Below are 22,988 nucleotides of genomic sequence, written 5' to 3'. Positions count from 1 at the left end.
TGGTAGTTTGAAATCCAGGTTTCGGATTTTATTAGGGTGATTCCCTGGGTTTTGCACCGGGCAAGCTTTTCTGCGCATAACACTGTGACATCCAAGATGGCGGCCGTTCTTCCCGACCACGAGGTGTGAATAAGAGATCCCTGCAATGGCGGCCGATCAAGGTAATGGCGTCGCGTGCACAACATTTCGGATAAATTAGGTACAATTTTACCTTATATCTTCAAATGTCTATGATAATCAAGGCACACGATAATATATTTTTTCATTTCTGTATTTATTTCGGCAAAAATAGTGGCAAAGTAGCGACTGCTGGCTTTTTTATTCTACTCGCAATTTTGCGACTCCTCGGGAATAATTTTTTAGTCGCAAACATAAAAATTAAGTCACAAATGCGACTGTATTGGTCGCAATTTTGAGCTCTGAGAACAGTGTTTTTTTTTTATCATGAGCCTCATTATTACCTACAAGTACCTACTTAAGATTACTGTACTCAATATTAGCAATACTGTGTTCTTGCAGTGACAAGGCCTTCTCTACGAACCAAGAGCATGTGCCGCTGTGGGACAGGGAGGATTGTTATCACTCTATGAAGCTATGTTTCAGCAGTATGGCCTGACATGCGAACAGGTATGTTTTAAGGACTATTGCAAGATATTAGTGAGGTTAATTTTGATCAAAATTCAAACTTTAAGTGGTATTAAGAGATTTTTACGGGGTGATCATGTGGAAAAAATCACAGAAGAAATAACGAGGAATCTCTATACTCACAGATATCACTATGAACTGTTAGTAGTTTTATGACAATTCCATGAATTTCTGGTGAAAAACCCATTAAGATCATTTCATGGCCCATGAATACTGCAAAATGAAAATTCATGGGGTTATTTTAAGCCCTGAATTTTCCATGAATGGGGAGAATTTTTTTCATGACCCATGAATTTTCTTTTAAGCCTACTTTCATGACCCATGAAAGTCCCTTAAAATTCACCAGAATGAATTTCATGACCCATGAATTTCTTTTAAAGCTTACTTCATGACCCATGAATTTCTTTAAAGTCTACTTTCACAACCCATTTATTTCCCCTGAAAGTCACCTAAATAAATTCCATGGCCCATTAATTTCTTTAAAAGCCTACTTTCATGACCCATTAATTTCCCTGGAAAGTCACCTAAATGAATTCCATGACCCAGGTGGAAATCTTATTAAGATCTTGTAAGATCTTACAAGAATCTTGTAAGATTCTTATTAAGATTAAGATCTTAATAAGATCTTGTTTAACTCTTAAGATCTTAAAAAATCTTGGTAAAGATCTTGTAAGATCTTAAGAGGATCTTACAAGATCTTATCTAAAGAAATCAATATTCAACATTATAAGATCTTAAAAAATATCTTGTAAGATCTTAAGAGAATCTTACAAGATCTTATCAGAAAAAAAATCAGTATCCAACTTGCTAAGATCTTAAAAGGTCTTAATAAAAATCTTGTAAGATCTTAAAATAAATCTTACAAGATCTTGTCAAATTTAGTCAGTGTGTAGCATTTTAAGATCTTAAAAGATCTTGATAAAATCTTGTAAGATCTTAAAGAAATCTTACAAGATCTTGTCATCAAAAGTCCGCTTGCAGCATTCTATTGATAAAAAAAATTACAAGATCTCAGAAAATTATTAATTAAGGTATCAACACTCTAACATCTATTAAAAACAATGTTAAGACAATCTTACAAGATCTTTTAAAAACAGTTAGCTTTTAATGATATTTCATGTACTAGGTAAACAGTAATACTAATAACAACAATCACTTTATTTGAGTCTCAAAGCTATTTATTTGAGCATGAGTGCTCTACTAATTTGGGAGACTATAAATCAACTTAAAGCAGAGCAAATCAACTGAAATATTGTTTTTTTTTATGTGAGGGGAAAACCGGAGTACGTAAAGAAAGAAAACCTCCTGATTAAAATAGCTATGTCATACAGATCTAGTGCATTTGAACTTCAATTTTAAAACCGTCAACCCAAATCGACAACGATTGCTTTGAAAACGTACAGTTCAACATATCACGGTATATGCCACCATTTTATTGGGCAGGCAAAACATTGGGAGGCGCGGCTACCAAGCCCCATACATTAACTGTAAAATTTCGACCCGTGACTTGGGTGCAAGCTACATTTCCTTAATTTTCTTCCTGTCAGATGAATCTCTGGTCTTCAAATTTTCAGAAATTTTAGGTAAGTATATAGCCGAAGTATGTACGAAATTTCAGCCGCCTGAGATCGATCTTTCTTGCGATTTTTTCACTTTTTATGGAGGTAAAATATGCAAATCAACCACGTGAAAGAGTGTCAAACATCAAAGAGAAAATGTTCAAGCATGTTTTCTACATTTTTGCTCGTCATATTCCATTTTTTTGATTATGCAAGTGTTACTTATACTTTTTTTAATCTCAGGCGTGTTTATGTCGACTGCCAAGCCAAAAACAGCTCGCTGTTGCGTTGGTGGTTGTTAAACAAGTTGCTTATTTCCAAGATGGCGGTCGGACGTGGCTTTCTGTCGTCCAACAACTTTTGTCTATTTCTCTTTATGTCGACTGCCAAGCCAAAAACAGCTCGCTGTTGCGTTGGTGGTTGTTAAACAAGTTGCTTATTTCCAAGTTCAAGTTGCTTATTTCCAAGATGGCGGTGGGACGTGGCTTTCTGTCGTCCAACAACTTTTGTCTATTTCTCTTTATTCACCTATCAATTTCAAGTTTCGTTTAAAAAACCATTATTTAATGGCATCTCCATCGCTACTGCTTGTTTCAACAGATATTACGGCGTCCACAATGGTTTCCTGCCATCGTAAACCTAACATTTCTTCGTTTCCCAACTCCTCTTCATCACAACTCTGTGCTGGATTGCGACTGTTCTCCCATGCTTCAATTTCGATGCTTCTTATCATGTTATCAAATGATATATCCACCAACCCTGGTCCTTCCAACATTACTCAAGAACTACCCAAAAAAAAATAAATAAATAAGCAATAAACAGTTTTTAACCTGGAGAAACACTTAGCTAGAAGCTAGTTTACAGGTTTCCCACCAAACAACTGAAACAAATAATTCAAATTGAAAATAACATTATTAACAATCCCAACTGGCCGAAGGCAAACCAGTTGACTATATTACAAGCATGGCCGAGGATTTGAAACTCGGGGCTACCGTGAAACAAATCCAGGTAGTGGCCCGGGCGGGACTTGAACCCGGGCGCGGCGGATCACAAGTCCGACACGCTGACCACTTGACCACGACCCAAAGCTCGCGGCCTGAAAATTAGCCACTTAAATGTCAGAAGCCTACTTCCAAAGTTGGATGATATCCGTATCTTGTTAAAGAATCGACCACTTGACATCTTTACGATTTCAGAAACATGGCTTAATGCCTCGATACCAGATCAAGAGCTACATATTCCAGGGTATTCTGTTTTTCGACAAGATCGCACAGATAAGCAAGGTGGTGGCACTGCAGTATATGTGCGGGATGGCATTCCCTTTCATCCTCGTCCTGATCTGAACGAAACTTCACTCGAAAACTGCTGGATTGAAATCACCCGACTGAACACCAAGAAACTCTTCGTATGCTCTATTTATAGAGCCCCTGATACATCACTGCCCAATTTTATTGACGACTTGAAAGCTACATTATCAAAGCTCCCAAATGAAGCTGAACTTGTTCTTCTAGGGGATTTTAATGTTGATTACTCTGGCAAACAAGAGTCAAATTCATGCTTGAAATCAAAGTTGGAGACCTTAGCAAATTTGCATAACCTGGACCAACTTATTCATTCTCCCACAAGAGTAACCGCCAACAACTCATCATTGATTGATCTCATCTTTGTGAATAACAGCCATCGCGTTGTTAACAATGGTGTGATTCACTTGGCTCTGAGTGATCATTCCCTGGTGTTTTGCACCTTAAAAGCAGGTGTTCCCAAGGCTCCTCTGCGTGTTATTGAATATCGTTCATTTAAACACTATGATAAAGAACGCTTCCTTCAAGATCTTAGATCAACAGACTGGTCTCCCGTTTACAACGCAAATGATGTCAATACTGCTGTAAATACATGGTGTACAATCTACTCCAGCATAGCTGACCAACATGCTCCCATAAAAATTCAAAGAGTTAAAGGCCTAAAGACCCCGTGGATGACACCCGAGCTCTCTAAACTAATGCAAGATCGAGATCGATTCCATAAGAAAGCACTGAAATCAAATTCTGCTGCTGTTTGGTCTACATATCGCAAAGTCAGGAACAAAACAAATGAAGAAGTGAAACAAGCCAAGTCTAATTATTTCCAAGAATGTATCAACAATAACAAAGACAATAGTGCTGGTCTCTGGAAAACCCTAAATGAAATTACAAACCGCGAAAATAAATCTGGGAGCGGTCCTACGTGTATCTCTTCTGACGAGGTTTTGCGTAACAATCCTTCTTCATTTGCAAAATTAATGTCCTTAACGATTATTTTACATCTATCGGGACACTTCTAGCCAACGTTATAGGAGATCGATGCACCACCTGTCAGTACCCTTCCTGGGTTACCTCATCACCTTCAGTTTTCAACTTCTCTGACATACAACAAAGTTTCGTGCGGAAATACCTAAGCTCTCTAAGAATTAAAAAGGCAATTGGACTCGATAAGATCAGCGCCCGCCTTCTTAAAGATTCTGCTGATGTCATCACACCGTGCCTTACCTTTTTGTTGAATAAATCGCTTTCTTCTGCTGTTTTCCCGGCTATATGGAAAAAGGGAAAGGTGGTTCCAATTTTTAAATCTGGTGACCGAACCAGCGCAGATAATTTCAGACCTATTACAATCTTACCCGTTCTAAGCAAGATCCTCGAGAAAGCTGTTCACCGTCAACTGTTTACCTTCCTCAAGGAAAACAACCTTTTGGCCCCTGAACAGTTTGGGTTTTGCCCAAATCTCTCAACTGAGGTGGCCCTTGCTCATCTGACTGAGAATATCCTGGATAACATGGACAATGGCTTTATTACAGGCGCTGCGTTCCTTGATCTTAGCAAGGCATTTGATACGATCGATCACCAGATTTTACTAATTTAAAAGAAACTGCACCTCCTAGGTCTAAATCAAAATTCAATGGATTGGTTTAAGTCCTATCTAACTGATCGTGAGCAGGTCACCACAATTGGAAACTGTCTCTCGTCTCCGAGGCCAGTCACAGTCGGGTGCCCCAAGGAAGCATACTTGGACCACTCCTGTTCATCATATACGTTAATGATCTACCTCAATGTCTCAAGTATTGTAAGATCATTCTCTACGCTGATGACACTTTAATCTATTATTCTGCCAAATCAACTCAGGACGTGGAGACCTTTCTAAACAAGGACCTCGAATCTGCTTCGCTTTGGCTACAGTCTAATCTCCTTACTCTTAACTGTTCTAAATCTAGATTTCTTTTATTTGGGAGTAAACGCCGTCTGAAGTCGTTACACACTGTCGCTATCCATATCAACGACAGTCCGCTGGAAGAAGGTAGCTCTCTCAAATACTTGGGTGTAACACTGAACGAAGATCTATCCTGGGGTGATCACGTTAAAAATATCATAAGCAAAACAAATCAGCGACTGGGACTTGTCAGAAGAATCAAGCATCTTTTACCATTACACGCTCGGTTGACACTTTACCATTCTCTAATTCTTCCTATTTTTGACTACGGTGACATTATTTGGGGTGACAAAAACAATGTTACATTAATGAACGATCTCCAAACCCAACAAAACAAGGCAGCTAAAATCATTCTTGACAAGGCCAAGTATTCTTCCACCACCGATGCTCTTGAGTCCTTAAAATGGAGGCATTTAGATCAAAGACGACAGATGCACTGATGCGTTTTTTTATTTTTAGATGCTTGAATAACATTATTGACTTTGATTTTAATTTTAAGCATAACACTGCCTTATAATACCCGCCAGTGTAACAAACTGCATCTTCCAGCTCCCAAAACAAACTGGGGAAAACAAAAACTAACATATCAGGCATCAAATGATTTTAACAATCTTAACCCAGATATTCAGGAATCTAAATCAATTTTATTGTTTAAAATGAAAGTGCAGTCTTTATCGTAATATTTTGTAAATTACCAATTTTTCGCTTCTTTTCATAATCTTAATTATTGTGATGTAGCAATTCTATCCCTTTAACTTATATATTTCCTCAACGTCTGTAATTTGTATTTATTTTTCCTTTATTAATTTATTTCATACAGGGCCGTTCTGAAAACCACTTTTTGTGAGAACGCACCCTGTCTAAAGATGATTATTATTATTATTATTATTATTATTAAACGACGATAGATATCCGACAAAATGTTGTTCGATCCGTTTCTTTAAATTTACCACAGCCAAGAATAAGCACCAGAAATGGAAGGATGCTATAGCCCCAGGATTAAGCGGTATGATTTTCACCTGGAAATGGGACTTTTGTCTGTGCGAACCACTTTGTAGATGGACAGCCTCCTAGAGAATATCCCAACCCTACACTATTTTTGTCTGTACTGAAAAACAAGTTCAACAAGACTCCTCAAAAAAGAAGATTATTGGATAAAGAGGCAAGCACCTCCGCATCTAATGATTCTTTAGGGGACAATGTTGAAATGGATTTTGGCATTGAGCCTCTGCCAGAGGTTCCCGAAGAAAAAGAGACTGAGTTAGAGGTTGTTGAACCAGAGGATGTACATAATGAGCCCTCGCCACAAGTTCCACTTTTTTACCAGTAGTTTGAAGACCTCTGACGTTAAGATAATCTTTTAATGTACCAACAGACAAGTCAAGGAAATCGTCATAAGTCTCCATTTCTATTGTTTATTTGTTTTCTCTTTTATTCAAACTAGAATTCTGTTATTGATTTTTTTTTAGCCCAAGTATGAAATTCAAGGTGCTAGTAATGTGAGTGATGTTGGTGAGACCTGGAGTTGGAAGCTCCCCCATAGCATCCTTGGTAGATGTCATGCACTGCAATGGTTGTTTTGATAATGGCATGAGGGCTCAATTTTAGCAATAGCCTGAGAGGCAGTCACCTGAGTTCAGCTTTACATCTACAATTATTAGAGACCTTAAGATCAACATCAACGAAAATATCACCTCAAAATATAACTTTGCACTATTGTAAGTCTTTCGTGGTTATTCCATCTTATTCATGTTGTCTAATGTGGACGAAGTATCTTAAAAATGAATTAGTGCCAGCAGTTTCACAGTAAGAATAGATAATGAAAGATAGGCATTTTTATGGGAGCGTTGCCCTTAAAACCTCAAATTTGGTATTTCATGTCATTTTTATGCACAGTACCAAAAATATATGAGCAGCACATACAGCAAGGTTATTTTCAACTTTTAACCAATCATACTACTGTTTGGAGGCATTTTCTTCACCATCACCATTGTAGATCTTAAGGTCCCTATTGAAACTTCTTGGAAATGAGATAGTCACTAATGACACATATGATTTTTTTTTCTTTTAGATGCACAATGAGGTTAAACTTCTTGCCATTCCCTCTGGTGGGGACCTGAAGAAATATGCGTTTAAGGTGTTTTCGCAGCTTTTTACAACAGAAGAAGTGGCTGCTGGAATTCTTGAGCCAGCAAGAGAAAAAGCAACGGAAAAGGAAGTGCTGGACCCCCACAGGACAAGTCTTTGAAGAAGTATAATTAATTTCTTTTTAGTTTCACAACATTGTGTAATCACCTAAGAAAACATAATTATTCTCTTAGCTTGTGTTTAGGATCATTGAAGAGGAGTTCCTTTTACAGAATTTCACATTATTTAAAAAGATAATAACTATTATTAAAACTGGATCATTGGATAATGCAATTCAAGACTTTTTATTGGCTTAGCCATTATGGTAGGTGAGCCAATATACCATAAACTAATATCAGTACATTGTAACATCCGGTTTCTTCTTACAAAATAAAGTCAAGAAGATTTGTCTAATATCTTGAGGGCATTTTTTTTTTGATAAAACAATTATTCCACTCGTGCTTGTTGGATATGAGATGATTATAGCCAATGAGGCGCGTAGCGCCGAGTTGGCTATCTATCATCTCATATCCAATGCGCACTCGTGGAATAATTGTTAATAGTTAAAGACTAGTTAAATGTAGAATTGAAATGTGAATGTATAATAGCTAACATAGAAAAGCCTAACTTAGAAAGGAACATAGTTAATTTTTATACTTGTCTGTAACATTGATATCTTTTTCATCACAGTTAATAGGTTCCAATGTTACTGTTACCATTCAGGGTTCGTACACTTTTGACCTGTTAAAATTCCATGATTTTTTATAACTTTTTCCATGACCTTTTGAAAGATTCCAAGACTAGAATGCAGTGGAAAAGAATGTTTGTAAACATTCTCACAATGCGTGCTTCTGTTTATTTCTAATGAAATTAAATTTGATTTTTGGACTCGTCAGTTAACTTTTCAACTTTGGGTCTTATTGCCTTTCACTCATAGATAGCATATTGATTTTCCATGACTTTCCATGACCCACACCTAAATTGCATAACTTTCCAGGCCTGGAAAATAAAATTTTGAAACTCCATGACCTGTACGAACCCTGCCATTATTATAAAGGTCATATTACATTGAGCATCCTCTTGAACATTAACCTCCTAAATGTTCTCATTTTATAAAAGAATGAAATTTTTTTGCATCTTTGTTCATGCAGGAGCCATAACAGAAAAGTTTGGAGATGTTCCATTCTAGAAGAAGTGGGGCCAGATACGGCAGTCTTTAAACCAAAAGTGTTTAGATTCCAAAAGGAAACTTAAAAGTGATGAGAATGTCACTGAAACCTAAAAAGTCACAACAATAATAAGTATTATTCTTAGATTTTTAGGTGATGTGAGTCCAACATTCACATCACTTTTGAGTTTCCAAACTTCTAATTCTAAAAATGTATTGTTAAAGGGAAACTCCACCTTGACTCAAATGAACAATTTAAAATTGTACAAAATAATAATTGCAATCAATTTTCATTAAACTAGTTGTTTAGAATTTAGAACAACTTATTTTCACTTTCAAATTTCCCAGGTGCCACTGTCTTGAATGATTGTGACGTGCCATTGTTGCAGTTATTGTTTTACAAAAAGGGCTTTTGTTTGAAAGAAGAGAGCAACTGTTGCCCATCACAGTTATTCAAGATGGCAGCATCCGCGAAATTTAAAAACCAAAACAAGCGTTTTTGAAATTCGTTTATTTTGGGTCCCAATTCTTTCATTACAAAAAAGTTTGAACAGTTCTGATTGCGAACAATATGTTCTGTCATTTAAAGTTATTGTCCTGTTTTAGTGGAGGTTCCCTTTAGGTATAGAGTGGTACATTAGATTTTTTGGAGCCTAACGATAATTGGTTGCAGCTTTTTTTAATTATGCATTTGAAGTAGTCTCTTTCAAATAATATTTAATCTTACTTTCATACTTTTTAGTAAAATAAGTGGTAATTTTTTTTCCATTAATGAAAATTTGGAATACCAATATTATGTTGCAAAGAGGTGCATCGCCCTTTAATTTTACTTGGAACAATTTTGTAGTGTCCTTGTTTTCTGAGTTTCAAACTTGTATAAATAGTTCATTGCTTTGTAATGAAAATAGGATTTCTGTTTTAATAAAATATTGTTCTAAAGTTTTTTTCTGCTCTTTCTATTTTGGTAACATTGTTTTTTAGCAGAAATGAGAAATATTTTGATGAGATCTGAGTAAGATCTTGGTAAGATCTCATATTATCAAGATCTTGTGAGAATCTTGGTAAGGTCTTGTAAGATCTTACAAGAATCTTCGTAAGATCCTCGAAGATCTTACAAGAATCTTAGTAAGATCTTGGTAAGATCTTTGGAAGATCTTGGTAAGATCTTTGTAAGATCTTGTAGGATCTTGGTAAGATCTTGTAAGATCTTTGTAAGATCTTGTAAGATCTTGGTAAGATCTTTGTAAGATCTTGATAAGATCTTGGTAAGATCTTGGTAAGATCTTGGTAAGATCTTGGTAAGATCTGGTAAGATCTTGGTAAGATCTTGGAGCATTTTCCTAAGATCTTGTAAGATCTTGTAAGAATCTTGTAAGAATCTTGTAAGATCTTGTAAGAATCTTAATTAAGAGGTAAGATAAGATCTTAGTAAGAATCTTATTAAGAATCTTACTAAGATTTTAATAAGATTTCCACCTGGGTACTCGGCTATAGTATGGTTTTGATTAAACATAATATTGTTCCATACATTAAAGCATATATCACAGTCTGTTTTATTTTGTAGCCACACACTTTCTCCTTCTGGCCAAATTCAGTGGCAAACGACAGAAATGTGGCACATAATTATCTGTTCAGTTACAGTGTACAAGAGTATATTAACTAGCATCATGACCTTGTCCCTTCAAAAATCATAATATATTAATTATTTTTTAGATATTTCTGGAAAGCTTAGAATCTGGGACACCACTCAGGCGGAGCACATATTGAAATATGAATACCAACCTTTAAGCGGCGCCATTAAAGATATTGCTTGGTCTGAGGACAGTAAGAGGATTGTTGTTGTTGGAACAGGCAGGGAAAAGTAAGCTGTCATCTTCATTTCTTTATGAAAACCCTGTCCAAATAATTCTCTTTCTGTTTATCTGTCGGTCTGTTGGTCTCTAAGTTATTCACATTGTTATTTATCTTTACTTTTAGCTTTGTATCATGAAAGACAATTGGCCTTATCCCAATGACAGATAAATTCCTTATTAACTGATATGTCAGTTTTGTGCTTATAAATGGCCCAAACAACAATAACAATCAGGGCTGGACACTAATGGTAGCCCACCAGCCACAGACTAGTACAGTCAGTAGTAGAAATTCAGTTTTGGCCAGTGGTTTTTCAATTTCCACTGGCCAGTTTAGCTAGTAAACAAACTGAAACTGTCATAACATCTAAGATGTCACTACTCACTTGGCTATTAAGCTGAAAGGTTAGTGTCGAGCCTTGAACAATGTGTAATTAATTTTACTGGAATATTATTTTGCTTTTAGATTTGGTAATATGTTCCTATGGGATAGTGGGTCTTCAGTTGGTTAAATCACAGGACACTCCAAGGATATTAATGCGGTGGATTATAAACACACTCGTCCATTCTCCATCTGTACTGCGAGTGAAGACAGTGATGTTGGCTTTTATGAGGGGCCACCCTTTAAATATCATCATGCAAACAAGGTTGGTAACACTGACAATATAATTTATATGTTTACCAAATTCTATCTATATCTGATGAGCAATAAGTTGATTGCTTGAAATACATAGTTTGGAAGGTGTGTAAAAAATTTGAATGATATTGTAAAGATCCTTGACATCTAAAAATTAATGGCAGACTAATATGGATTTCTTTTTAATCTCCAATTTGTGAATAATTTGTATTTATTCTCAACCCAAAATTTAATTGATAACAGTGGAAAAGACATGAGCATTTAATGGACTAGTGTTAGTTTTCAACATTCTGTTTTTGAAATACATTCGTAGCCCTAACAAGAGGAGCCAGATTGACCCATGGAATTTTTCTGTTAGACTTATTACAGCAGTTACCTTTTTAACTTTGAGTGTACATGGATTTAGGGGGATCACAGAAGCACAGTTTCTTCAAACATACATTTTTCAATTGAAAGCACTAATTATTTTGGCTACTAGTAGCTCTGTAAGTCATCAAGTTAAATCATATTATGTTAACTAATGGCACCTAACCTCCCTGTTAATGACTGCCTATTTTGATCCCAGAGACTTATCAACCTTAGTTTGTAGCTAGGTTTCACAATTTTGGGAAACTTTTCTTTTTGAAAAAAAAGAAAACATTTTTCCAAACATTTTTACAGCAGTTGAGGAACAGCTTTTTCCGGTATGGTGCATTACTTCAAACAGGTTTGTTTTATGACACTCCCTTGGACAGTGGAAAGCGTATTGATTCCTTCCCTTTTCTCATTTAAACAGAGCCACAGCAACTTTGTGAACTGTGTGAAGTACTCTCCAAATGGGGAACATTTTGTGTCTGGGGGTGCTGATGGCATGGTATGACTGTTTTGTGCTTCTGAAATAGGAAAATGTTCAATACAGACATGTGACCATGTAAACATGCTGCATAACAAGTGTAAAAAAAACTGTTGAAATGGAATTGTAACTCATGACTTAGTTATGTGAAAAAAGCAAAGTGCTCCTGAGCCAACTGAGCTATTAGTGCATGGTGATTGTGTTATTATATATAGTGATATGCACCCATGAAGGATGAATGTGTTTAATGGAGTACTTGAAAATCACAGAATGATGTAAACAGCAGAATAAAGATGATAAGCAAATTTCTAATATGTATTAGTTCTGTTTAGCTTGTGCAACTACATGTAGAGCATGTGGTTGTAATGTATCTTACAAGAAAGACGTTAAGAGAATCTGGAATCTCTCCAATATCTATCTTCTCCATATTAATTTTTTTTTATATTTATTTCCCCTAGTCTTAAAACTCTTTGTCATAATCTAAAGCAAAAGAAAATTAAAATGAAACTGTTTTGAAACTTGTTTGGAGTAGGAAAGAATGAACAGACTTGGGCAATTTTGGCAGCAATAAATCTGTAAACAAAAATTAATCTGGTCTATGTTTATGCTGAACATTTTATTCTGATCAAAATTGATACGCTGTTATTGTTTTTTATTTTTTTTTAGATTTTCCTCTACAATGGTAAGACCGGAGAGGAAATCTGTGCCTTGGGTGGAGGTAAAGCTCACAAAGGGGGTGTGTATGGGGTAAGTATTTTACTGAGAGTGTAAGACTTTTCCTAGTTAAGCTTCAATTATAAGAGTTTTCCCTGACAGTGTAATTGCTTGAAGTTGACTGGAGGTATCGTTGGATGCATACAGTATTTCCTGAAGTAAGCACTCGTGTTCTAATAATGGCCCTCCCCTGAATAAGTGCCCTCTCCTTGGCCATAATTTCAAATTGCTGCTACCCTCCCTGCCCCCCCCCCTCCCTCCACCTTCTCCATCACTCAGTAGGCATGCTGTTCCTGTTGCCACTTTACTTATAACTTTTTAAATTTCCACTAGAGGGGAATCAGTACAACAGAATTTAGTTTCTTTTCCCTTCCAGACATTTTTTATCTCCATCTGCCTCCAGAGTTCTTTTATATGTGTTATCTGTTCTTTCAATTTTTGTTCCATCACTATGCAAACTTAATAAGTGCCCCCTCCCTCCCCTCCCCCCCTTCCAATAAGCCTCCACCCTATTAGCTGAAATTTAAAATAAGCCCCCAGACATTTACTCAAGGAAATATATTATTCTCTTATGGATCAAAAAAAAAAAATTATTTTTGACTCGAATGGCTTATCCACTACATCCATTTCATTAATACCTATTTTGGATTGTTTTGTGAAGAACTCTTCATTAATGTAATCTTTATAGTCTATTATAGATTGTAAAATGGCGGTGCACATATAGCGTACTTAAAAGATTTTCACGACTCTCATAGATATCATGGAGTCCAGACAGTAAATTTGTTCTCAGTGCCTCAGCAGACAAGACTGCCAAAATATGGGACATAGCCGCTAACAGTGCTTCCACGTAAGTATACAGAAATTCTATTGGAAAATTCATTACCTGACAAGGGAATTTCACATCAACTTGTATGCGAAAATCGATATTGTACGAAGCACTGAGTGATGAGTGCAATACACCGAATCGAAATATGGCGTCCAATTTGAATTGCCATTGTTCTGGACTTACTAGCGTCTCGCACATGTGATAATCCTTTTGTGTTTTCCACATGAAGACGAGGCTAGTAAGTCAAAAACAATGGTAATTCAAATTGGACGCCATATTTTGATTTGGTGAATATTGGTTTTCAGATACAATGTAACTTGGCTGGAATTCCCTTGTCAGAGGGAGGAGTACTATGGGCCCAGTTGTTTGATGGCCAATAAGTGCTAACCCAAGGTTAAATTGTAATCCAGGTTTTTTTAATTCCTTTCTTTAAAAGCCTCCGTAGGATAACTTTCTCTCTTATCTTTAAAGCATCCAATCACAACATTTTAGAGAGAAAAAAAAATTACTGTGGATTTTCTTTTCAAGCTTACAGATCTGAGATCAAAATAGTTTTACGGAAATCCTGGGTTGTCTTAACCCAGCTTTGAACAAACTGGCCTTGGAAACTAAATTACAGTAGAACTGAAACAAATTCTGTTTTTTGGCTTTAGACTTGTCGCATTATCAACTACAAATCTTTAATGTGGCCCTCTTATTCAAGAAAAAAAATAATGGTCTAGATTGGAATCACCATTTTTGTTCGTGGTTTTTTCTGTTAGGGAGTTTACATTTGGCACAGATCTTGAACATCAACAACTTGGCTGCTTGTGGCAGGGAGAATACCTTCTTACTGTTGCTCTCTCCGGAAATATCAGCTATTTGGATAAGAACATTCCTTAATTCTCCAAGCAGGATTATTAAGGTCTGGGGTTAACAAGTACAATATGAACCGTAGAGAGTAGACTCACTTACAGTGTACATACGCTACCACTCATACGACCATCACTTTACATGCACTTATGTTCTGCTTTGTTCAAAAAAAAGTTACACATTAGTGTAGCAATGGTTTAGCCTTTTCACTCCCAACGTCCAATAAGTCATTCTCGTGGCCTACTGCTATACATCTCCCTGTGAGTTAGACAGGAGAATTCCGTGTGAAAATCAAGATTGCATCTTCTAGCTAATAAGCGTTTCTCTTCTCATGAACTGCTTGTAAGGCAGTCTGTTGGAATTACAATGAGAAGTTACGAGTGAAGAATTTCTGGGAGCTAAAGGGTGAAAAGCAGCTAAAACTGGGGTATTACTTAATAAGTGATATAATCCCCAGTTTTCGAACCTTACGTCCACAACGATAGGTCTCCGTTTGAAATTTACTTCAAAATAGAAGAGCGTTTTGTGGTTGTTACAAAAGAAGGGAAATATTAATTTTGTTTGTTCACAAAGTCGCACCTGAGAACATTCAAAGGAAAACATCCGACGCAGCAAACAATGAGAAGTTCGTAAACATTTTTGTTGTGTTTTCGTGCACTTTTTCGCGCGCATTTGAAGATATAATAACAATAGGCTGTAGCCCCTACTTGGCCCAAAACATGCTAATATATTTGTCCTTGGACATTATCTGTTCCTCGAAGCTCACAGTTTCCCTCAGGCTTCGCCCTCGGAAGACTGTTCGCATCTTGGAAAAGATATTTTCGCGCCGAATAGAGGCTATTGTTTATGTTTCCGGTAGAAGTTGTTCTCTTGTTCTGACGCTAAATTCTTGTACCTGATATACAAGGAATTGTGTTGCAGCTAGAGGGGAGGATTTCAAATCAGATCATGGGTTGAATTGTGTGAGACGGTAGTTGTCAAATGCAGAGTTATCATTTACATTTTGATGTTTTGACTTTTGTCTTGATACTTCGTGGTTTTTTGTTTTTCCATTTAGGGACACAACAAGAACATTTTGTCCTTTGCGTCCTCTGAAGATGGTTCTACTCTCTACACCGGAAGTTTCGATTCACGAATTTGTATCCTTTTAAGTGCAGTGTCCCATGCATTCACAAAAACATTTGAAATGCGTGGAATTCTCCAAGCTTCACTTACATATATGAGCTTCCGTGTAGCAAGATACAAGGATACTAAGGAGCACATGTAGCTGTGGACAAAATCTGTTTTGTGGAACTTGTTACCCTTCTCCTTAATGAATGCTTTCTTGCTCTTACACACGATTCTCATCCGTAGGTCAAATAACATTTATTTCATTAAAAGTTACGGTGTAGCTCTATTGGCAGAACTTAACACGCTTCAGGTCAGTGGGATGTGAAATCTGGAAATGCTGAGACATTCAAAGGCAAAGGTCACACAAATCAGATTTCAGACATGGTGTTCTGTGGAGATAAGATAGCCACTTGCAGTATGGACGACACTGTCAGATTCACGTCCGTAAAGACTCTGGAATATGGGTTAGTGTAGTAACACGTCATCCTACAATGTAAGCCCACTGTTCACGCTCTGATAAGCCTCTGAGTTTTTAAAATTCCCACGGCTTCTAAACAGAAGATTATTAGAGAGAGAGAAGGGGGAGTGGGCCTTAGCGAGAGCCAAAATGCGAGTCGATGTTTTTTCATTTGACCTGTCGTCCAGGCCTCGCTCGTCCAGGCCTCGGTTGTCCAATGTGTAGTTAACAACTATTCACCGAAGTGGAGGTGGTTAGTGGTGGATATTTACCAAGTCGCGAAGCGGCGAGGTAAATATCCACCTCTAACCACCGACACTGAGATGAATAGTTGTTTTAGTATATACTAAAACAGTGAGATAATATGCACCACCAAAAATTGCTTTGAGTGATTTCTTCGCTTGTCGCGGATGCAAACCGGGACGCCATTTTTTCCCGAGTTGCTCGGAGGTAAATAGCAAAGGATATTCGGAGTTTGACTAGCCAATCAGAGCGCGCCTTCAACGCTATCCACTGTTTTAGTATATACTAAATAACGCTATCCAGTGGGTAAATCTCCATCCGGTGGATAGTGAAGTACGCTGGATAGCGATTTATCCGTTGGATTAACAATTCTACGCTATAAGTATTTTCCTGGTGTTTTCATTGCATTCTTATATTTCCCTCTATTTTGCTAGCGGGCTTTTAGTTTAGGAAAAGGAGGGAGAAAGTCTTGGTTATAAGATAATGGGGCTTATATGAAGCTTTTAGCTCAAGCCTTTAAGCCAACCGGACGTAAAATGAAAACCGGTTGTGTCTTGGTGGCACCTAGGGACTCAGGGACATTGCTTCAATGTTTCTATTTGGAATTCTCGTGATTCATTTTGACATTTTCCCTTGCTTAGATTGTTTATATTGTAACTGCAGTTAGACATCTTTGCCACGGTCAATTTCCTCTTAAATAATTTTTTTTAGTGATATTTGAATTTTTCTCATTAGGTCTGAAAGTACTGGAATGCAAAGTCAACCGCACGGCCTCGACTGCGGGAAAGATGGTCTCACTGTTGTGGCTTGTCTGAAAGAAGTAAGTTTGAAATAGAATCATTGGAGCCTGTCCGGGACTGAACAGTACTTGTGTTGCATTACCTTACCTCGCTCTTACTGTCCATCTCAATTTTAAAACCATTCAGATTTAAAACTAAAACTTGATGTGACTTGATTGCGTTAGTGTCGGTGCGCTGTCATCTTAATTGATGAGTTGGGAATGGTTTCTAACAACGTTTACGTCTGTTCTGATTGGTCATTGCAACATCTGATGTTAGCGCGCCGTATTGAACTCTGGGAGTGAGGCGCTAACATAAATATTTGTTTTATTTATTTACTTTTTACTCACGCAACGGACTTCGCCGAGAAGGAGGGACTGCTCGTAGTCTACGAACCGTGTGATGGTTGGGTTGTTTTATAAGGGGTCCAAGCTAACAGGTCTGCAATGCTCATTCCTTCGCAAAAGTATTAAGTACATAGTCCTTTCTCTCACCTTCTCAAGTTTTCTTCTCGTAGATTGCAGTGTTACGAGATGGAAATGTTGTGCATTCTCATCCTGTGGACTACGAAGCTCGCTGCGTAGCTATCCACCCAGGGCAGGCAGAGGTTGCAGTAGGAGGAGAAACGGTACGGGTTAGGCGAGGAGTTACGTGCCTCGATACCTTTCTGAACCGGCGCCCGTCGGGTTCCAAACACAATAGTTTACAAACTTGTTCTTTGGGGACCTAAAGTCATACAATATCGATAGTTTTCGAAGGTTCGCCCGATATCTTAGGATTAAACGTCGTACAAAAATAGGGAAAAAAGCAAAATTTTTAGATGAAAGAAAAATTGACGGAGTATAGACAAAATGTTTAGGTCAAATACACCATCGTTAGGAATGTAAACGTTGCAGCTTGCTTTATGACCACCCAAAGCATGTCGCCATCTTACCATTATTTATTCACATACGGGGCGATTTTCTCTTACTCTGTACAGGAATTGATTTGTTTTGCTTTCATAGAGTGGGCTTTGAAAGAAAAGAAAACATCTCTTTTTCCGTCCTAGCATAATCAGGCCTTACCGTATATATGGTCAAGGCGCACGGTTTAATACACTGCGCTGCGAAATGACAAATGGCTTAAAACCCAGAAGGCAAAAGCAAGCGATCCACATCATAAGTGACCTTATTCACGAGACAAACGATAATACTTTATTATTGTTGTACTTTACCACGTTGAATGAGCACAACCTTTTTACGAAATTAAATGAATTATTATTTTTATAATAATTGGTTATTTAATCTTTGTCAAAGTGATATTAATATCTCTTCAACTTGTTTCACCAGAAAGAAATTCATGTTTACACTTTGGATAACAACACTCTGGTCGCCAAGACGAGCTGTTCACGGTCAGCATCTGTTAATGTAGTGAGTGACGTGCAGTACTCACCAGATGGTGCTTACCTAGCTGCGGGTGATGATAATCGCAAAGTGTCTGTATACGACTCCACTGGTTATGAGGTATGACGCAAGTGTATGGAATGCATATGGCTGACAGCCTTTATTTAGGGGGATCTATAGGCTAGGGTAGACTTTCTCATTGAAAACCGTATTTTTTTTTTTCGGTAGAATTTTGCTGAGGTTTGCTACCGGTAAGAATTCGAATCAACGTCCGCTTCAAAAAGGAAGCGTTGCACAAAGTTGACCTTTTAGTGAGACTGTGATCGGATATGGACCTAAAACGTCTAAAAAATGGTTCTCTGTTTCACTTCGATTTGAACTTATGAAGCTGGAGAATTTATGCGCGGTCGATGTAAATAAAGGCAGCAAATGAGCTCTGTTGATAGATTTCGCTGCTTCGACGTTTTTGTTGAAAAACTCCTATCTGCGAAACCCGATCCGAGTTTAATGGACCTTGACTTGACTCCTGTTTCACTGTTTGTCTCTAGAAAAATTTCATCAACCAAAGTATTACAGTTAAGGCCGAACGAAAATTTATACCACGACGGGCACAATCTTCGTTAAACACAAATCGGTCAGCAAATGTTTACCCGGGTTTCCAAATCTAAGGGATTCAAATCGGCTTGGACATCGGTTACGAAAACAGCTCATTGTTTTATAAAATCAGGAAAGTCCCAAACTCCCCCTTCCTTCCCCCCTCTATTTTCCCATCCCCACCCCCTACAAGGCAAACTAAATTTAGCCGTTGTTTTCTCAAAAGCTTAAAACAGTTATTGACTTAATACATCGTTACTTTGTTTTATCGTTTTGAAGTTGAAGTTTGAGTTTACTGGACCCCAAGCTCGCATAACATGTTTGGCGTGGTCCCCTGACTCACGGCATCTTGCCTGTGGTGGACTGGACACTAACTTGTACATTTACGACATAGAAAAGCCCAATGCGAAGATTGAAATTAAACGTAAGCATGAACTTGTGCGGTAACCATATTGATGTCCTTTTTTTTTGTTCCTGTTTTGAATGTTACTTTTTAAGATGTGCGACACCTCACGATAACACATGAAAAAAGGCGATGCGGCAATTTATAGAGCATGCGTAGTAAATGCTTTTTTTTTTTTTTTGTTACCGTTTCAGGTGCTCATCCTCAAGGTGTTATTTCACGGGTCACGTGGCTGGATAATAACACGCTTGCCAGTGTTGGTTTTGACTGCTGCATCCGTTTCTGGAACATAACTTACTAGATTATTTCCCCCCCCCACTCCTCCCTAATCTGCGCTTCAATTTGTCAGCTTTGTGTGACTTAGGTAAACCGTGTACACTTCCTCCACCAAACAAGTGCCATTTTGCGCAAACATTTTTTACAATGCACTTAACTATGTCAGATTATTAGATAAAGAGAAAATTCTTTTTTTCGAAGATAAAATAAAACTTGATTTTTTTTGAGAGATTAAAATAGAAGCGTGTAATGTTAATATGAAGACTTCAATTTTTACCAAGTTAACATGTATCTGCTATGCCTTTTCTTATTTGGCTCGGCAGAAAACTAGATGACATGAAATAAAACTTCGGGTGCTGAGAAAAGGAATGGAAGGGGATAATTCTTTTGTTAGCTCTGATACCTTTTTGTCTAGTGCAGAATGAAAATGTGTCAGCAAAGATGGCGAGTTATTTGCTCTCGTAGTCTAAGTGTTCATAATAGATGCGAGAATCTGTTTTTGTAAGTCATAAGGGAAACGAATATACCCAACATCAGCAATGTTCCGATCAAACCGCTTTGAATTGAATTTCAAAGGCCAAGTTTGGAACGTATGGATGGGAGCTTCAGTTACGAGCAGATTTATTCGGCAGTGTTCAGATGATTTTGGATTTGTAACTTTTTGTAAAACATGTTAAGGACGGTGTTTTGATAATCATTTGCCTAATAAAAGTAGTATTGACAACATTTTATTGTACGCCATTTTGCTGCGAGTCATTTGGAAGCAAAGCAGGGCAACCTAATAAATAACAAAATCGAAGATAATCGAAAGTTTTACGCACTGGGTGGGTTCGAGGTTTCTACCTCAGCTAACTGATCGCTTCCCGACTGTACTTTTCAGTTTGAGTTACGATTATCAAAGGCTTCCCGCCCGTGAAGTTGCCGAGGCTTTAGTAAAAAGACGAGTTGGTCTCGCCGGAAATTGATCAGCTCACGAACTATTCCTTCTTATATTTTCTCGAGTATCTGCGTTAAGAATGTTCTTGGAACGCGAGTGGACTGCGGACGAGAAATGTTACTTATGAGTGAATGGGGCAACAGATACCAATAAAAATTTGAGCCATGGTTGAATTCAATTCCTCAAAGCCAAGTTTAAAGCACACCCAAAGTTTCGTAATACCCCAAGCTTAAAGGTGTATAGATAATCGAAAGGGTAAAAAAAAACAAAAATGCTTATACATCGTTAAATTTGGAGATAGCTTACATAAGGGAAAGGTCTGAGGAAAATTCTCAGGAAGTTTACATGTGTGATTGAAGACTCAAATATTAATTTTTTTACCCCTTCCTTTTGTCATTTCTTTGTCTCTTGTTTCATTCTTCGATTAATTCAGGGCCAATAACTGTCCTTTGAATTGGAGCAGTTATGTCAATGACCTGAGTGCAGGCGAAGGGATGAGATTGACGGCCACAAAGGCATTGAGCACTCTGAGTAGAATATTTATTTCTTTGATATTGCAGTTTACAGTGGCAAACTTTTAAGGTATCTTGTCTGACATGATACCGATAAAATCATTCAGATTTCAATTTGTATCAATTAAGCTTCTTATGTATTGTATATTTGTTTGTTATTATATTATTATTATAATTTTTGTTGCTTCATTCAAAGTTTCTCAAGTTCATGCATCCTACAAATACCATTCGTATCGTGAAGACTGTAAAAGGAATCTTAAAGAATCTTGTCCACGCGAGCTGTTGTCCGCAGAAGGAACAGTGAAGAGTTGGTAACCGCGACTAGCACTAGTGCTTCTTCTTCCAGACATAGATCGACCCACAAGTGACGCCAACGACCACAAAAACAACAATCACAGCGGCAACGAGAGCGGTGTACGGACCTGTTAAGGAAAAAGTACTTCAATCCTTTCGTTGGTATTTACCATAACAGATATATCACTCCGTCATATCTTTGACATAATGAGTTGAGCTAACTAGAAATTTTCTCTGCGTAATACTTTAACGAATTTAACTATTTCTTCTTGTACGATATCACGTGTAAAAGAATAATTTTAAAATCGCGGTACAAAAATGTAAATCTTAATCCTATGAGTAATCGAGCCCCAGACTTTTGGACTCCGCGCTCCGAGCCTCTACCCTTTAAACTACGAAGACTCTACGGTGACTTGGGTTACCTCTAATTTTAAGTGTGACACGCGTCCTGCATACAGCCAGGGTCGGCAATATCGAAAGCGTCAAGCGAGTAAACAGAACAAGAGGAATGGTGAGTTTTAAGCTTCGAAAGCGCATAATTAATGTTGTTCCGTCCTGGTAATGAAACTAAGAAAGATGTATTTCTTTAATCTTTCTTACATTATTTTCATCACTGAGCTCAAAATTTGCCGTCTTCTTATTCTTGATATCGCACAGTGTACAAATTGTAACATATGCGTACTATATAGAGTACTAAGAACAGTTCTGAATTAGTTGTTTTCGTGAAAATCTGATTGCAATTTAAGTTATGTACCACAACGCCTCATAATTTCATTATTTTTGAAGGATAAAAAACCTAGCCCTACTTTCAACTTCGTTCATTTCCATTTGCTTCTGGAAGTCTGTTTCATCGTCATCACTTTCTGAACGCACGAACGGTCCCTGGGCCAAGATATACTCTTCGTCATTTGTTTCCTGAGAGTACAGCGACCTCTTCCTTCTCCCTTCACGGAGACAGCCCTGTGCACAGCGTGACTTCGGGTCTGTTGCGTTACATATCTTGAGCTTGCAATGCAAGTACACGTACTGATGATTACCCAAGAATTTGAACGCCGCTAGACTGAACCTCTGACTTCTTTCATCATCGGATGGAATAAACTCTAAGGTATCGTTTACGGCACACCTGCAAAAGAAGTCACGGCAGCTGGCGATTGCTTATTGAGGAAAGTCATTCAACAAAAAAACCGTTGTTTAATTATGAAAATATGTCCATCCTTAAGATAGGAGCTAGTTCGAAATGTCTTTATCGAAAGTATTGCTTGAGCAATGCAGTATCGTCTTGAGTAATGGTTCGTCATCATTCAAAAGATCAAGTGTGGGAAAGATTATAGCACAAATGGTAGGTACTGCCTGGGCATCTGGACTCCTAATAACTTTGTGCAAAGGAGATAAATTTTTGGATAGAGAGACAATAGAGAAAAGGCACACCGAGTTGAAAATGGGAACTTTTAAATCAAAAATTTAAAAACTGTCTCTCTACATTCAAGGATAAACTTCAATCGCAACAGACTTAATGCTCGTCAAGAGACACGTTTCCCTCGAATTAATTGG

General features: G+C 37.5%; 1 long non-coding RNA gene and 1 pseudogene across 6 annotated transcripts; both read left to right on the top strand.

Annotated features, from left to right (window-relative positions):
* Positions 1-9: 9 nt before the first annotated feature.
* LOC148742669 (WD repeat-containing protein 1-B-like) lies at positions 10-20,420 on the top strand (annotated as a pseudogene). The gene is made up of 15 exons (XR_016000416.1): positions 10-161; positions 520-627; positions 10,453-10,600; positions 11,056-11,236; positions 12,002-12,079; positions 12,725-12,805; positions 13,528-13,619; positions 14,360-14,502; positions 15,508-15,589; positions 15,871-16,024; positions 16,996-17,080; positions 17,557-17,667; positions 18,368-18,541; positions 19,295-19,439; positions 19,613-20,420. The product of XR_016000416.1 is annotated as a WD repeat-containing protein 1-B-like (transcript).
* Positions 5,115-9,682, top strand: LOC148742670 (uncharacterized). Of its 5 annotated transcripts, none has more exons than XR_016000428.1 (4): positions 5,115-5,531; positions 6,914-6,995; positions 7,516-7,696; positions 8,723-9,682. It is a non-coding gene; the product is annotated as an uncharacterized LOC148742670 (long non-coding RNA). The 5 variants fall into 5 exon arrangements; XR_016000436.1 differs by having other exon boundaries at positions 6,914-7,162; XR_016000435.1 differs by lacking the exon at positions 5,115-5,531 and adding an exon at positions 5,554-6,450.
* Positions 20,421-22,988: the final 2,568 nt, after the last annotated feature.

This window comes from Stylophora pistillata, chromosome 1 (genome assembly GCF_964205215.1).
Source record: "Stylophora pistillata chromosome 1, jaStyPist1.2, whole genome shotgun sequence".
NCBI classification, from domain to species: Eukaryota; Metazoa; Cnidaria; class Anthozoa; order Scleractinia; family Pocilloporidae; genus Stylophora; species Stylophora pistillata.
The sequence above is the reverse complement of the archived record's forward strand: the minus strand, read 5'-3'. Positions and strand labels throughout refer to the sequence as shown.